This window comes from Podarcis gaigeae (assembly GCF_964106915.1).
Source record: "Podarcis gaigeae genome assembly, chromosome: 8".
In the NCBI taxonomy this organism is placed as follows: domain Eukaryota; kingdom Metazoa; phylum Chordata; class Lepidosauria; order Squamata; family Lacertidae; genus Podarcis; species Podarcis gaigeae.
This window is the reverse complement of record NC_139684.1, coordinates 14,961,910-14,980,346: the sequence shown is the minus strand read 5'-3', so window position 1 is coordinate 14,980,346 and position 18,437 is coordinate 14,961,910.

The following is an 18,437-nucleotide window of genomic DNA, read 5'->3' as shown; positions in this document are numbered from 1 at the left end:
AGGTCTGATTTCTTGTCCTGAGATAAAATGCCTTCTGTTTAGACCGCCAAACCTTTCAGGGGATCATTTGCAACCGTTGGGTACTATTTTTGAGTGAATTGCCGAAAGTCAGATTTTTTCTGAAATTGTGACCCCGGGGTTTAGGCATTTTTTCAAAAAAACCTTCTTCCGCCGGTTAAGTTGTCAAGGTCTGATTTCTTCTCCTGTGATCAAAAGCCTTCTGCATCGCCCGCCAAACCTTTCAGGGGAGCATTTGCAACTGTTTGGTACCATTTTTGAGTGAATTGCCGAAAGTCAGATTTTTTCTGAAATTGTGACCCCGGGGCTTAGGGATTATTTCAAAAAAACATTTATCCGCCGGTTAAGTTGTCGATGTCTGATTTCTTGTCCTGTGATCAAAAGCCTTTTGTTTCGACTGCCAAACCTTTCAGGGAAGCATTTGCAACCGTTGGATATCATTTTGAGAGAATTGCGGAAAATCAGATATTTTCTGAAATTGTGACCCCGGGGCTTAGGCATTTTTTCCAAAAAACCTTCTTCTGCCAGTTAAGTTGTCGATGTCTGATTTCTTGTCCTGTGATCAAAAGCCTTTTGTTTCGACTGCCAAACCTTTCAGGGAAGCATTTGCAACCGGTGGGTACCATTTTTGAGTGAATTGCCGAAAGTCAGATTTTTTCTGAAATTGTGACCCCGGGGCTTAGGGATTTTTTCCAAAAAACCTTCTTGCACCGGTTAAGTTGTCGAGGTCTGATTTCTTGTCCTGTTATCAAAAGCCTTCTGTTTCGACCGCCAAACCTTTCAGGGGAGCATTTGCAACCGTTGGGTACCATTTTTGAGTGAATTGCCGAAAGTCAGATTTTTTTCTGAAATTTTGACCCCGGGGCTTAGGGATTTTTTCAAAAAAAAACACATTTTTCCGCCGGTTAAGTTGTCAAGGTCTGATTTCTTGTCCTGTGATAAAAAGTCTTCTGTTTCGACCGCCAAACCTTTCAGGGGATCATTTGCAACCGTTGGGTACCATTTTTGAGTGAATTGCCAAAAGTCAGATTTTTTCTGAAATTGTGACCCCGGGACTTAGGGATTTTTTCAAAAAAATATTTTTTCGCCGTTTAAGTTGTCAAGGTCTATTTTCTTGTCCTGTGATCAAAAGCCTTCTGTTTCTACCGCCAAACCTTTCAGGGGAGCATTTGCAACCGTTGGGTACCATTTTTAAGTGAATTGCCGAAAGTCAGATTTTTTCTGAAATTGTGACCCCGGGGCTTAGGGATTTTTTCAAAAAAACCTTCTTCCGCCGGTTAAGTTGTCAAGGTCTGATTTCTTCTCCTGTGATCAAAAGCCTTCTGCATCGACGGCCAAACCTTTCAGGGGAGCATTTGCAACTGTTTGGTACCGTTTTTGAGTGAATTGCCGAAAGTCAGATTTTTTCTGAAATTGTGACCCCGGGGCTTAGGGATTATTTCAAAAAAACATTTTTCCGCCGGTTAAATTGTCCAGGTCTGATTTCTTGTCCTGTGATAAAAAGCCTTCTGTTTCGACCGCCAAACCTTTCAGGGGAACATTTGCAACCGTTTGGTATCATTTTTGAATGAATTGCCGAAAGTCAGATTTTTTCTGAAATTGTGACCCGGAAGCTTAGGGATTTTTTCCAAAAAACCTTCTTCCGCCGGTTAAGTTGTCGAGGTCTGATTTCTTGTCCTGTTATCAAAAGCCTTCTGTTTCGACCGCCAAACCTTTCAGGGGATCATTTGCAACCGTTGGGTACCATTTTTGAGTGAATTGCCAAAAGTCAGATTTTTTCTGAAATTGTGACCCCGGGACTTAGGAATTTTTTCAAAAAAATATTTTTTCGCCGTTTAAGTTGTAAAGGTCTATTTTCTTGTCCTGTGATCAAAAGCCTTCTGTTTCAACCGCCAAACCTTTCAGGGGATCATTTGCAACCGTTGGGTACCATTTTTGAGTGAATTGCCAAAAGTCAGATTTTTTCTGAAATTGTGACCCCGGGACTTAGGAATTTTTTCAAAAAAATATTTTTTCGCCGTTTAAGTTGTAAAGGTCTATTTTCTTGTCCTGTGATCAAATGCCTTCTGTTTCGACCGCCAAACCTTTCAGGGGAGCATTTGCAACCGTTGGGTATCATTTTTAAGTGAATTGCCGAAAGTCAGATTTTTTCTGAAATTGTGACCCCGGGGCTTAGGGATTTTTTCAAAAAAACCTTCTTCCGCCGGTTAAGTTGTCAAGGTCTGATTTCTTCTCCTGTGATCAAAAGCCTTCTGCATCGACGGCCAAACCTTTCAGGGGAGCATTTGCAACTGTTTGGTACCGTTTTTGAGTGAATTGCCGAAAGTCAGATTTTTTCTGAAATTGTGACCCCGGGGCTTAGGGATTATTTCAAAAAAACATTTTTCCGCCGGTTAAATTGTCCAGGTCTGATTTCTTGTCCTGTGATAAAAAGCCTTCTGTTTCGACCGCCAAACCTTTCAGGGGAACATTTGCAACCGTTTGGTATCATTTTTGAATGAATTGCCGAAAGTCAGATTTTTTCTGAAATTGTGACCCGGAAGCTTAGGGATTTTTTCCAAAAAACCTTCTTCCGCCGGTTAAGTTGTCGAGGTCTGATTTCTTGTCCTGTTATCAAAAGCCTTCTGTTTCGACCGCCAAACCTTTCAGGGGATCATTTGCAACCGTTGGGTACCATTTTTGAGTGAATTGCCAAAAGTCAGATTTTTTCTGAAATTGTGACCCCGGGACTTAGGAATTTTTTCAAAAAAATATTTTTTCGCCGTTTAAGTTGTAAAGGTCTATTTTCTTGTCCTGTGATCAAAAGCCTTCTGTTTCAACCGCCAAACCTTTCAGGGGATCATTTGCAACCGTTGGGTACCATTTTTGAGTGAATTGCCAAAAGTCAGATTTTTTCTGAAATTGTGACCCCGGGACTTAGGGATTTTTTCAAAAAAATATTTTTTCGCCGTTTAAGTTGTAAAGGTCTATTTTCTTGTCCTGTGATCAAATGCCTTCTGTTTCGACCGCCAAACCTTTCAGGGGAGCATTTGCAACCGTTGGGTATCATTTTTAAGTGAATTGCCGAAAGTCAGATTTTTTCTGAAATTGTGACCCCGGGGCTTAGGGATTTTTTCAAAAAAATATTTTTCCGCCGGTTAAGTTTTCGAGGTCTGATTTATTGTCCTGTGATAGAAAGCCTTCTGTTTCGACCGCCAAACCTTTCAGGGAAGCATTTGCAACCGGTGGGTACCATTTTTGAGTGAATTGCCGAAAGTCAGATTTTTTCTGAAATTGTGACCCCGGGGCTTAGGGATTTTTTCAAAAAAACCTTCTTCCGCCGGTTAAGTTGTCGAGGTCTGATTTCTTGTGCTGTGATAAAAAGCCTTCTGTTTCGACCGCCAAACTTTTCAGGGGAGCATTTGCAACCGTTGGGTACCATTTTTGAGTGAATTGCCGAAAGTCAGATTTTTTCTGAAATTGTGACCCCGGGGCTTAGGGATTTTTTCAAAAAAACCTTCCGCCAGTTAAGTTGTCGAGGTCTGATTTCTTGTCCTGAGATAAAAAGCCTTCTGTTTTGACCGCCAAACCTTTCAGGGGAGCATTTGCAACCGTTGGATAGCATTTTTGAGTGAATTGCCGAAAGTCAGATTTTTTCTGAAATTTTGACCCCGGGGCTTAGGCTTTTTTTCAAGAAAATATTTTTTCGCCTGTTAAGTTGTCAAGGTCTATTTTCTTGTCCTGTGATCAAAAGCCTTCTGTTTCGACCGCCAAACCTTTCAGGGGAGCATTTGCAACCGTTGGGTACCATTTTTGAGTGAATTGCCGAAAGTCAGATTTTTTCTGAAATTTTGACCCCGGGGCTTAGGGATTTTTTCAAAAAAACATTTTTTCGCCGGTTAAGTTGTCAAGGTCTGATTTCTTGTCCTGTGATCAAAAGCCTTCTGTTTCGACCGCCAAACCTTTCAGGGGATCATTTGCAACCGTTGGGTACCATTTTTGAGTGAATTGCCAAAAGTCAGATTTTTTCTGAAATTGTGACCCCGAGACTTAGGGATTTTTTTCAAAAAAACCTTCTTCCGCCGTTTAAGTTGTCGAGGTCTGATTTCTTGTCCTTTGTTAAAAAGCCTTCTGTTTCGACCGCCAAACCTTTCAGGGGAGCATTTGCAACCGTTGGGTACCATTTTTAAGTGAATTGCCGAAAGTCAGATTTTTTCTGAAATTGTGACCCCGGGGCTTAGGGATTTTTTCAAAAAAATATTTTTTCGCCGTTTAAGTTGTCAAGGTCTATTTTTAGGTTGTCGAGGGCTACTGTTTCGACTGCCAAACCATTCAGCCCAGACCAGTTGGAACTATTACCAGTTCGATGCAGTCCAAGCCCGTTGGAATCAGGACAAACCATTTGGAAAAGGTCCCAGCAGGTTCCAACTTGCTCAGACCAGTTTGAACTTGTCCAGACTAGTTGGGGCCTGTCTAGGTTGGTTTGAACTCGTCCAAGCTGGTTGGAAGCTGTTCAGACCGGTTGAGCCCGGTTTGAACAGGTCTTGGCCAGTTTCAACCGGGCTAGGATGCTTTGAACCGGCCCAAGCCAGTAGGAACCAGCCCAAACCAGTTAGAAAAGGTCCAGGTGGGTTCCAGCCTGGCCAGACTAGTTTGAACTAGCCCAAACTGGTTGGAACTAGCTTACACAGGAACAGGTGTAGACTGTTTTGAACCAGTCCAAGCTGGTTGGAACTGGTGCAGGCAGTTAGATCCTGTTCAAACTGGGTGGAACCAGTGCAAGCCAGTTTGAAAAGGTCTAGGCTGGCATTTAGCGGTCTAGGCTGGTTTTTGCCAGTTCAAGCCTGTTTGAACAGGACTAGGCCGGTGTGTGCTGATCCAATCCAGTTTGAACCAGTCGAGGCCAGTATGTGCCGGTCCAAAGTTTGAACTGGCCCAGACTGGTTGGAACTAGCTCAGACTGGTTGTAACAGGTCCAGGTAGGTGGAACAGGAGTATGTCTCTTGAAACCAGCCCTCATCTGTTGGAAACAGTTGATAACGGTTGGATCTGGTACAAGCCGGTAGGCAGTGGCGTAGCGTGGGGGTGCAGGGGGGCCCGGCCGCACCGGGCGCAACATCTGGGGGGCGCGCTCGCTGCCTCCGGAGTCGCCGAAGAGCCTCGGGCGCAGGCTGTAGCAGAGCACCATGTCTCGCAGAAACGAGCTGTGCGCACGTCCGGGCTGAAGGCGTCCGGCAGGCTGCGGCTCTCAGCGCTCGCCGCGGTCCCTGTGCGTCAGGGCCACGGAGGGCGCGCCAGGCAGCCCCTCCTCCCAGCCCTGCCACCACTGCTGCAGCTGCTGGGGCATCCGGGCAAGCGGCGTCATTTGGCCGGCAGCGCCAGCGGCAACTCGCCTCAGATCACCTGACACGGACCTGCCGCCACCACCATGGCTACCTTACCGTAAATACCCCAGCCCAGGCAGCAGCAAGAAGAAGCTGGCAGCGGCGGCAGGTTAGGGGTTAGGGGCGCAAATTACTTGCCTTGCCCCAGGTTAGGGGGTGCAAATTACTTGCCTTGCCCCGGGTTAGGGGGCGCAAATTACTTGCCTTGCCCCGGGTGCTGACAACCCACGCTACGCCGCTGCTGGTAGGAACAAGCCTAAAACAGATTGAAAAAGTCCAGGCAGATTCCAAGCTCTCCAGACCAATTTGAACTGGTCCAACTTCCCCAGACCGGTTTGAAGTGGTTGGAACAGGTCTAGGCTGGTTTGAACCAGTCGAAGCCGAGTACAACAGGTCCCAGCCGGTTGGAACCGGTCCAAGCCAGTTTAAACCATCTCAAACTAGTTGGAGAAAAGTCCAGGCAAGTTCCAACATACCCAGACTAGTTTAAACTGGGCCAGACTGGTTGGAACCGGTCTAGGCTGGTTTGAACCAGTCCAAGTTGGTTGAAACAGGTCCAAGCTGCTTGGAACCGGTCTAGGCCTGTTTGAACCGGTCCAAGCCGGTTGGAGCCTGTTGAGACCAGTTTGATCCAGTCCAAGCTGGTTTGAACCGGTCAAGGCCGGTTTGAAATGGCCCAAGGCAGTTTGAGCAGTTCTAAGTGGGTTGGAACTGGCCCATACAGGTTGGAGCAGGTCCAGGCCAGTTGGAGCAGGTGCAGGTCATTTGAAACTAGCCCCAGCTGGTTAGAACAGGTCCAGGCCGGTTGGAACAGGACTATGTCACTTCAACCAGCCCAGACCAGTCACAACCAGTTCATACAAGTTGGGTCTCGTCCAAGCCTGTTGGAACCAGCCCAACCCAGGTTGGAACCAATCGAGGCCGGTTTGAACCGGTTGAGGCCGATTTGTGTCAGTCCAAGCCGGTTGGAACCTGTTGAGAACGGTTGGAACCGGGCCAAACTGGTTTGAACCGGTCAAGGCCGGTTGGTGCCGGTCCAGGCAGGTTTGAATCTGCAAGGGTGTGCCAAATACAGACCCTTCCATCGGGGTTTGGCTCTGCTGGTGGCACCTCCCCCCTTAGGTTTCGCTCTGAGGTGCCATCTATTCTCCTACTTTCCCCAGTGGTGAAGAGGATCATTAAAAATGCCTGGAATCTTGCCACTTGGGCAGATGGGTTACCATGATTGAGGCCATTAGGTCCGGCATAGCTTGAGGCTTTTCAGAAAAAGGCAGGGTATGGGTTTTCCAGTTTAGCAGGTCAGTAGTAGTGAATGGCACATATTGCATGGTAACAGGCCTAGACCGGTACAAACCTGCCTAGACTGGTTCACACTGGCCTAGACCAATTCCAACCAGCTTGAACCTGTTTCAACCAACTTGGCCTGGTTTAAACCAGCCTAGACCTGTTCCAACCAATCTGGGCCAGTACCAACTGGTCTGGGCAAGTTGGAACCTGCCTGGACATATTCCACCCTCTACCACGAGGATGGCGTGCATCCTTCCAATGCGGGAAACGATGTTTGGTTGGCTGACATATCTGCGGGGAATAGGGATTGGTTGCAGGTCTGAGGGTATTGGCGGCGAGCTTTGCTCAAGTGGCGGTTAGGCATTGGTATGGGTACTGTTATGTAGATGTATGGGGGGAGGAGTGCCATCACCTCCCCCAAATATTGAAGGGTAGTCCAATAAAGGACTACCAATACTCCAATAAAGGACTACCAATAGTCCAATAAAGGACTATTCCGGGGGGCATGGCCCCATCTGAAGCCTATGGAGGCCGGGGCCCAAGGCACACCCCCGAGCAGTGAGCCTAGTTGATGTGCATCAGTAGGGCTCCCCCTGCTGGTGTTAACCCTTCCCGGTCTTCAAACATGCAGGCTAAGCCAGATAGTGGGCTAGGACTAATGCCTAAGCCAATATCACTCATCACTTGTAACCAATAAAGTTGTGGCCAATTTTAGCCCATTAACCTTAAAATAACGGTGTCATGTGTCTTTATTCCTACTGGTGGGAGGTGGGAACTCGCCACACAACCTGGCTTGGCCAATTCAGTTCACAATCCATTCTCAAAGTCTCTGGGGTCAGTTTGACACCATAGTCCCATGAGAAAGCCCTTTTGAAATTTGCTATCATACAGCCTGGTGGAGTGCTTGAATTACAAGCTGTTGAACACTCCCCCCGCATCCCTGTGTCCCTTGTGAAATGCTTCTCACCAGATTCTCAGAGATTCGCTTCCCTTTGTTCCCGATCAAAATGCAGTCACCTGATTTGGAAATGCAGTACTGAAAGGTCCACATTCAGTGCCCTGGCGCCCTGTTACCATCAGTTTTGTTGGAACCAATCCAAGCCAATTGGAACCAGTCCAAGCAGTTGGAACCAGCTGAAACCAGTTGGGAAAAGTCCATGCGGGTTCCAACTTGCCCAGACCCGTTTGAACTGGCCCAGACTGGTTGGAACTGGCTCAGATTGCTTGGAACAGGTCTAGGCTGGTTTGAACTGGTCCAAGTCAGTTGGAACAGGTCCAAGCCGGTTGGAACCAGTCTAGGCCAGTATGAACCTTTTTAGGCAGGTTTGTACCGGTCTAGGCTGGTTTGAACCGGTCCAAGCCAGTTGGAACTGGTTTAGGCCAGTTTGAACCGGTCTAGGCCAGTTGGGTCCGGTCCAAGCCAGTTTCAAGTGGTCTAGGTCGGTTTGAACTGGTCCAGGCTGGTTTCTGCTGGTCCGAGATGGTTTGAAGAGGTCTAGGCCGGTTGGAACAGCTCTGTGTCACTTGGAAGCAGCCCAGACCTGCTGGGTGTTGGAAAACAAGCCCCCTCGAAAGAGGCTGGGCCCCCTCGTCGGTTCCCGGAGCTTGTTTACCGGTGATCTGCCCTGGCTGGCATCCCCGCAATCAAGGAAGATCTTGATAGGCGACATTTCCCAGCGTGGAAAATGCACACCCCCTCCCTCCTTGCTTCCCTAGGTCTCATATTACACACGGCACAAATCTTTGCGAAGCCTGTGAACTTCCGGGAAGATTCTTTCCCACAGCTAGCCACATCATGTGATGTTTTCACCAAGCTGCAAGTTTGCAGCTGCGTTGCTCTCATAACGTAACATCCTCCCCCATATGAATCAACGTTAGCTGCGAACAAAGCTTGATCCAGAGAAGAAAACAAACAGTTGTTATACACGTAACAATCCCCTGTTGTTTCAGTTCCATCCTTGGAACTACCCACCACTGTTTTCACCAGTGTAACTCTCTGGTTGTCTGTTTTCCAAGGAATGAGTGCATCTGCATTACCTTGGCTAGGGAAGGTAGTGTTACGCTTAGCAACTCCCTGTCGTGTCTTTGTCTCTGACTTAGACACACTTTTTACCAGGCTTGAGCTGTCAACAATAGTAACACATTCACCAGCTGAATTAGCAAACTCTTGAGAATACCGCTTGGGTGGTACACCCTTTGTGATTCTCTCAGACCTGCGAATGAGGTGCTGATCCTCTCTGCTGACTGGTTCATCTTCAGGACCTTTTGGAGAACCAGTTCCAACAGTAAACAGTGGTTCAACCTTAACCTGTGAAGGTCTAGCCATTGTGTGTGAACCTCTCTCAATGACTGTGTCAACAGAACTTCCTGAGCTTTCTGTTTCACTCTCAGTACCAGAAAAATCAGAATCATCAGTGCGAATTGTGTGAAAAACCTCTGTCTCCTGTCTCGGAGTGCTCTCTAGAAACTTTGTGAGAATCACCTAACCATATTCAGTACTCTGTAGAGACCCTTTTCATAACCCACAAAAAATGTCTCTGGCATTCTTTATCCCATTTGGAGTTTCTGTCCGGATGTGAGATCCAAAAACCTTAAAATGCGTTACAGAAGGTTTCCTGTGGAATAGCCTCACAAAAGGAGAACTTTTTTAAAAAATAATTTTTTATTAATGTTTAGCAGGTTACAGAAAGAAAAACAAGAAAAGATAAACAAAACACAAAAAAGAGAAAAACAAAAAAATGACAAAAATACAGACAATTAAAAACAAGTCAAACCTTTACATAACTTTCTTTCCTTTGCTTATTTCCTTGACCTCCTCACACCTCCCTTTTTTGTATTCTAGTTCAATTAGATATTTCAGCAAATCCTTTCCATCTTTGTTTTTATCCTAAAAATTTATCTTGATATACTATAATTTTACATTCTCCTCTTTCGCTAATTAACAATCCATTTTTACTTAATTCTTTATAACATTTCTGCTAAAACCACATAGCTTCATTCCAACATCCTTCTAACATTCCTTAATTTTACAATATTTCTGTAAATAAACTTTAAATTTCTTCCAATCTTCCTCCACCGACTCTTCTCCCTGGTCTCGGATTCTGCCAGTTATCTCCGCCAGTTCCATGTAGTCTATCACCTTCATCTGCCATTCTTCCCGGGTGGGTAAATCTTGTGTCTTCCAATACTTTGCAATAAGTATTCTTGCTGCTGTTGTGGCATACATAAAGAAAGTTCTATCCTTCTTTGGCACCAATTGGCCGACCATGCCCAGGAGAAAGGCCTCTGGTTTCTTCAGAAAGGTATATTTAAATACCTTTTTCATTTCATTATAGATCATCTCCCAGAAAGCCTTAATCCTTGGGCATGTCCACCAAAGGTGAAAGAATGTACCTTCAATCTCTTTACATTTCCAACATTTATTATCAGGCAAATGATAAATTTTTGCGAGCTTGACTGGTGTCATGTACCACCTGTATACCATTTTCATTATATTCTCTCTTAAGGCATTACATGCCGTGAACTTCATACCTGTGGTCCATAACTGTTCCCAGTCAGCCATCATGATATTATGTCCAACATCTTGTGCCCATTTAATCATAGCTGATTTCACAGTTTCATCCTGAGTGTTCCATTTCAACAGCAAGTTATACATTCTTGACAAATTCTTAGTTTTAGGATCTAACAGTTCTGTTTCCAATTTTGATTTTTCCACCTGGAAGACAATTTTATTGTCCAATTTGTAAGCCTCCATTATTTGATAATAATGAAGCCAGTCTCACACTTTGTTTTTTAATTTTTCAAAGCTCTGCAGTTTTAATCTATCTCCCTCTTGTTCCAAAATTTCCCAATATTTCGGCCATTTGGCCTCCATATTGAGCTTTTTCAGGGCCTTCGCTTCCATTGGTGACAGCCACCTTGGAGTTTTGTTTTCAAGCAAGTCCTTGTATCTTATCCAGACATTAAACAGTGCTTTCCTGACAATATGGTTTTTAAACGCTTTATGTGCTTTGACCTTATCATACCACAAATATGCATGCCACCCAAATACATTATTAAAACCTTCTAAGTCCAAAATGTCAGTGTTTTCAAGAAGCAGCCATTCTCTCAGCCAATAAAATGCGGCTGATTCACAGTAAAGTTTAAGGTCTGGCAGGGCAAATCCACCTCTTTCTTTAGCATCAGTTAATATATTAAATTTTATTCGAGGCTTCTTGCCCTGCCAGACAAATCTAGAAATATCTCTCTGCCACTTCTTGAAACAGTCCATTTTGTCCAAAATTTACAGTGTTTGAAACAAAAACAACATCCTTGGCAATACATTCATCTTTATCACAGCAATTCGGCCTAGCAATGATAACTTTAAATTTGACCATGTTTCTAAATCCTTTTTCACTTCCGTCCAACATTTTTCATAATTATCTTTAAATAAGTCCACATTCTTAGCCGTCATATTAACCCCTAGGTATTTCACTTTCTTAACCAATGTCAATCCTGTCTCCTTCTGAAACCTTTCTCTCTCAATTACTGTTAGATTTTTCTCTAAAACTTTAGTTTTCATCTTATTCAAATTAAATCCCGCTACCTGACCAAATTCTTGAATCAATTCCAATACTCTTTTAGTACTAGATTCTGGCTCCTGTGATGTCAATACCAGATCATCAGCAAATGCTTTCAATTTGTATTGTTTACCTCCGACTTGTATACCTTTAACCAAGTGGTCCTTTCTAATCATATTTAGCAAAACCTCCAGGACCAAAATAAAAAGCAATGGAGAAATTGGGCAACCTTGTCGTGTTCCTTTCTCAGTCTTAAACTCTTCTGTGACTACATTATTCACAATTAATTTTGCTTTTTGTTCTGAATAAATTGCACCTATACCATTTTCAAAACCTTGGCCTACCCCCATGCCCTGTAAATTTTTCTTCATGAAACTCCAGGAAATATTGTCAAAGGCTTTCTCCGCGTCCACAAATATCAAAACTGCTTTGGTGTTGATGAGAACTTTCCATACCTTTTGAAACCTTTCTCACCCAAGTATAACAAAATGCCAATAAAGATTCAGCCCAATACTCATATGGCAAATGTGAACTCAGAAATTGTGCATTCATGCCATTTTTCAACTCTTTGTTCACATTTACACACACACTTTTGTTCCATGCAGCTTCTGAGACAGCAATCTTATGCTCTATCCCTTCCCTTTTGAGGAAATCCTGAAAATCCTGTGAAAGAAAAATTGGCTTCTCATCTGTGAAAAGATAATCAATATTAGCATCATGAACACTCTTAACCTTATCGCAAAAATCCTTAAACCTTGCTAAGGTTTCTCTGGGTGATTCCAATATATATAGCCATACATATTGAAAATGCACACCCCTCCCTCCTTGCTTCCCTAGCAGGGAAAGGAGATAGTCAGAAAGTCTATTTACATCTCTTTATTTCTGACTTTGCAGCACAACAGAAAACATGTCCGAAGAGTTCAGTATTCAGCAAGCAAGTGACAAAGACTTCCTTCACATACGCAACAGGAAGGTCTCATATTACACACTGCACAAATCTTTGTGAAGCCTGTGAACTTCCGGAAAGATTCTTTCCCACAGCTAGCCACATCGTGTGATGTTTTCACCAAGCTGCAAGTTTGCAGCTGCATTGCTCTCATATCGTAACACTGGGACCCGTTCATACTGGTTGGTTCCGGTTCAAGCCTGTAGGAACCAGCCCAAAGCAGTTTGAAAAAGTCCAGGCGGATTCCAAGTTCCCAAGACTGGTTTGAATAGGTGGAACAGGTCCAAGCCGGTTTGAACAAGCTGAAACCAATTGAGAAAAGTCCAGGCAGGTTCCAACTTGCCCACACCAGTTTGAAATACCCCAGACTCATTGGAACTGGCTCAGACTGCTTGGAATAGGTCTAGGCTGGTTTGAACCGGTCCAGGTCGGTTGAAACAGGTCCAAGTCGGTTGGAATCGGTTTAGGCCACTTTCAACCGGTCTAAACTGGTTTGTGCTGGTACAAGCCAGTTTGAACCGGTCTTGGCTGGTTTGAATAGGTCTAGGCCAGTTTGAAATGGCCAAAGCCAGTTTGAGCAGTTCCAAGTGCGTTGGAACTGGCCCAGACAGGTTGGAGTAGGTCCAGGCCAGTTGGAGCAAGTGCAGGTCATTTGAAACTGAATTTGACCGGTTGAAACCAGCATACAGCAGTTCAAACCGGCTTCAACCGGCACAAATCAGCTTGGACTGGTTCAAACCAATCTAGACCTCTTTCAAACAGTCTGAGCTAGTTCCAACCAGTCTGGGCCAGTTCAAACTGGTCTGGGCAAGTTGGAACCCACCTGGACCTTTTCCAACTGGTTTGTGCTGGTTCCAACTGGCTTGGGCTGGATCCAACTGGTATGAAATGATTGCAACTGGTCTGGGCTGGTTCCAAGCGACATAGGCCTGTTCCAACCAGCCTGAACCTGTTGTAACCAGCTCGGTCCAGTTTCAAATGACCTGGACCAGCTCCAACTGGCCTGGACCTGCTCCAACCTGTCTGGGCCAGTTCCAACCCACTTAGAACTGTTCAAACCGACCAAGACCGGTTCAAACCTGCCTTGACCGATTCAAACCGGCTTGGACCGGCACAAACCTATCTAGACCTGTTAAAACCAGCCTAGACAGGTTCCAACCGGCTTGGACCTGTTTCAACAGACTTGGACTGGTTCAAACCACCCTAGACCTGTTACAACCAGTCTGAGCCCAAGTGAAATAGTCCTGTTCCAACCGTCCTGGACCTGTTCTAACCAGCTGTGCCAGTTTCAAATGACCTGCACCTGCTCCAACTGGCCTGGACCTGCTCCAACCTGTCTGGGCCAGTTCCAACCCACTTGGAACTGCTCAAACTGGCTTGGGCCATTTCAAACTGGCCTAGACCTGTTCAAACAGGCCTAGACCGGTACAAACCAGCCAAGACCAGTTCAAACCGGCTTGGCCCGGCACAAACTAGCTTAGACAGGTTCAAACGGGCCAAGACTGGTTTTAACCGGCTTGGACCTGTTTCAACCGACTTGGACCGGTTCAAACCAGCCTAGACCTGTTTCAACCATGTTTCGATGATTTTGATGATCTGAGGATTTCTTTCCCAAATTTAGTCATAATTTGGTCACCACTGTTGGAAAGGCGCACTTGGAGGGACTGCCAATGTCCTATTGCTATGAAGAAATCCAGAAAGATCCTGGAACGCTCAGTGGCTCGTAGAGTGGCAGCGCTGGGGGGGGGGGGAGGACGGGACACTGACCACCCCAACATCCAGTTCAGCAAGGTGACCCTCTACCACGAGAATGGCGTGCATCCTTCCAATGCGGGAAACGATGTTTGGTTGGCTGACAGATCTGCGGGGATTAGGGATTATTGCAGGTCTGAGGGTAGTGGCGGCGAGCTTTGCTCGAGTGGCGGTTATGGTATTGGTATTGTTATGTAGATCTATGGCGGGGGTACTGGTTTGGGTATTGTTATGTAGATCTATGGGGGGGAGGAGCACCATCACCTCCCCCGGATATTGAAGGCTAGTCCGATAAAGGATTCCGGGGGGCATGGCCCCGTCAAAAGCCTATGGAGGCCAGGTCCCAAGGCACGCCCCCAAGCAGTGACCCTGGGGGAGTGCCTAGTTGATGTCCATCAGCAGGGCTCCCCCTGCTGGTGTTAACCCTTCCGGATTTTCAAGCAAGAAGGCTGAAGCCAGATAGTCAGATTGGCCAACTGGCTTGGCCAATTCAGTTCACAATCCGTTCTTAAAGTCTCTGGGGTCAGTTTGACACCATAGTCCTATGAGAAAGCCCTTTTGAAATTTGCTATCATACAGCCTGGTGGAGTGCTTGAATTACAAGCTGTTGAACACTCCCCCCGCATCCCTGTGTCCCTTGTGAAATGCTTCTCACCAGATTCTCAGAGATTGGCTTCCCTTTGTTCCCGATCAAAATGCAGTCAACAGATTTGGAAATGCGGTATTGAAAGGTCTACATTCAGTGTCCTGGCACCCAGTTACCATCACTTCTGTTAGAACTGGTTCAGATCGGTTGGAACCGGTCCAAGCTGGTTTGAACCAGCTGAAACCAATTGGGAAAAGTCTAGGCAGGTTCCAATTTGCCCAGACCAGTTTTTACTGGCCCAGACTGGTTGGAACTGGCTCAGACTGCTCGGAACAGGTCTAGGCTTGTTTGAACCGCTCCAGGTCAGTTGAAACAGGTCCAAGCCGGTTGGAACCAGTCTAGGCCACTTTGATCTGGTCTAGGCCGGTTTGAGCCGGTACAAGCCAGTTTGAACCGATCTTGGCTGGTTTGAATAGGTCTAGGCCAGTTTGAACCGGCCCAAGCCAGTTTGAGCAGTTCCAAGTGGGTTGGAACTGGCCTGTTCAAACTGGCCTAGACTGGTACAAACCAGCCAAGACCAGTTCAAACCGGCTTGGATCGGCACAAACTGGCTTAGACAGGTTCAAATGGGCCAAAGCTGGTTTTAACCGGCTTGGACCTGTTTCAACCGACTTGGACCTGTTCAAAACAGCCTAGACCTGTTTCAACCAGTCTGAGGTCTAGGCTGGTTTGAACAGGCCCAAGCAAGTTTGAACAGTTCCAGACAGCTTCAAGCAGGGCCAGGCCGGTTGGAACAGATGGATGTCATTTGAAACTGGCCCAGGCTGGTTAGATTTGGCCTACTGGAAGGGTGTGGACTTAATGTGGAACATTTTCGATGATTTTGATGATCTGAGGATTTCTTTCCTAAATTTAGTCATAATTTGCTCACCACTGTTGGAAAGGCGCACTTGGAGGGACACATAGCACATTTGCTATGAACAAATCCAGAAAGATCCTGAAACGCTCAGTGGCTTGTAGAGTGGCACCGCTGGGGGGAGGGGACATTGACCACCCCAAAATCCAGTTCAGCAAGGTGACCCTCTACCATGAGGATGGTGTGCAACCTTCCAATGCGGGAAATGATGTTTGGTTGGCTGACAGATCTGCAGGGATTATGGATTGGTTGCAGGTCAGAGGGTATTGGCGCCGAGCTTTGCTTGAGTGGCGGTTAGGCATCGGTATGGGTATTGTTATGTAGATCTATGGGGGGAGGAGTGCCATCACCTCCCCCGGATATTGAAGGGTAGTCTCTGGGGTCAGTTTGACACCATAGTCCCATGAGAAAGCCCTTTTGAAATTTGCTATCAAACAGCCTGGTGGAGTGCTTGAATTACAAGGTGTTGAACACTCCCCCCACATCGCTATGTCCCTTTTGAAGTGCTTCTCACCAGATTCTCAGGTTTCTGCTGGTCCGAGCTGGTTTGAAGAGGTCTAGGCCAGTTGGAACAGCTCTGTGTCACTTGGAAGCAGCCCAGACCTGCTGGGACCCATTCATACTGGTTGGTTCCGGTCCAAGCCAGTAGGAACCAGCCCAAAGCAGTTTGAAAAAATCCAGGCGGATTCCAAGTTCCCAAGACTGGTTTGAACAGGTGGAACATGTTCAAGCCGGTTGGAACCGGTCCAAGCCGGTTTGAACCAGCTGAAACCAATTGGGAAATGTCCAGGCAGGTTCCAACTTGCCCACACCAGTTTTGCCCACATTGTATCCTAGACCGGATACAATCAGTTTGGACCTGTTTCAACCAACTTGGACTGGTTCAAACCAGCCTAGAGCAGTTCAAACCTGCTTCAACCGTCACAAATCAGCTTGGAGTGGTTCAAACCAGTCTAGACCTCTTCCAACCAGTCTGAGCTAGTTCCAACTAGTCTGGGCCTGTTCCAACTGATCTGTGCAAGTTGGAACCCACCTGGACCTTTTCCAACTATTTTGGGCTGGTTCCAACCTGCGTGGGGTTGGAACTGGCCCAGACAGTGGGTTGGAACTGGCCCAGACAGGTTGGAACAGGTGCAGGTCATTTGAATCTGGCCCAAGCTGGTTAGAACAGGTCCAGGCCGGTTGGAACAGGACTATGTCACTTGGAACCAGCCCAGACCAGTTGGAACCAGTTCATACCAGTTGGGTCCGGTCCACGCCAGTTGGAACCAGCCCAAAGCAGTTGGAAAAGGTCCAGGTGGGTTCCAACTTGCCCAGACCTGTTGGAACAGGCCCAGACTGGTTGGAACTGGCTCAGACTGGTTGGAACAGGTCTAGGCTGCTTTGAAACGGTCCAAGTTGGTTGAAACAGGTCCAGGCTGCTTTGAAACGGTCAAAGTTGGTTGAAACAGGTCCTGGAAGGACCTGGAAAAGGAGATGTTACAATGGCTCAAAGAGCAAGGAATTGAAATTGAGCAGAATGAAATTGAGAGAGTGCACTGGGTGTTCACATCACGAGAAGGCTCTGGACTTCCCAGGGTTGTAATTATGGCATTCACAAGAGAGAAGTTAAGAGATCAAATTTATAAATCACTCTGGCAGAAAGCAGACCTGCAGTTTAAACAGCGAAAGGTCATAGTGAGACAAAACTTTTCTCAGGAAACGCTTCAAGACAGAAATCGTATGCAGCAGTTTGCACAAGCTCTCTACGATCACAAAATCCTCTTTACCTGGGCCTACCCTGCTTCAGTGTTGGTTTTTAAAGACAGCAGGAAATATTCTGCTAAGAACCCTGGTGAAGCAAAAAAAATGCTAGCTGATTTAGGAGTTGGAATACAAGGGCAGACTGAGCAAGAACTCTCAAGTTCGGAAGAATTACAGGTAGACCAACAGGGAGAGTCGAGTGAAGAATCTCCAGAATCTCCAGTGCAGAGACAAGAGAATAAAAGAAGATGGAAGTCGAGAGGGGAAGGAAACAGCAAGAAATAATATATACTAGAGACATCTAAAATGGGCTTTTGTAAATATATATGTTGCTTTTTTCTGATATAAACTTTCCAAGAGCCAAAAAAAAGATAATGATGGTAGATTTATATTCTTAAAAATTAAAGTGCCACATTTTTTTTTACAATAGCTAATATATACAGCCCTAACACAAGACAGAAAAAAAATTATAAAGAAAATCTTGACTAGACTGCAGCTTTACGCTGAAGGGGAAGTTATTGTTACAGCAGACTTTAACTGGAATATAAAGAATGATAGTACTTTCAGATTATCTAAATAAGGATTAAAGGATGTTTTTGAGAGGGGAAACCCCAATACCAAACCTACCTTCTTCTCCAACAGACATAAGACTTTCTTTTATATTGACTACGTTCTAATTAAAGAAGGGAATGAAATCAGTGTTAGAACGGCAAAGACTATGGGAATATGGATTTCAGACCATGCTCCACTATTTGTGGAGCTGGGACTGGAAGAGGGTGGAAAAAGTAGGAGATGGCGGTACAATAACCTAATAATGGCAAAAGAGATTGACAGGGAATATATTAGAATACAAATAGGTTGGTATTTTAAAGAAAACAATGGTTCCGCCGAGATCCCGGTAGTATGGGATGCTTTCAAAGCTGTTATAAGAGGACATTGTATACTGAAAGAGATTGCGATTAAGAAGGATTGGTACTCGGGGAGACAAGAAAAAAATTAAGAGATTGAAATCTTGCAACAACAGCAACAGGTTACATTTCTAAGGAGGAGACAGGAGCAGTTAAGAAAGTTAAAACAGGAATTGGATGAGCTGGATATAGTTGCGGTGTGAAAGAGAGATAATATGATCAAAAATGATTTTCAGAGAATCTCAATAGGATCATATAAGAGACTGGCAAACTATTTAAAGAAAAGAAGGGATAAACAGACGGTGAAGGCCATTAATCCCAGAAGGAAAATACTTACACAAAGCTCTAGAGAAACAAGG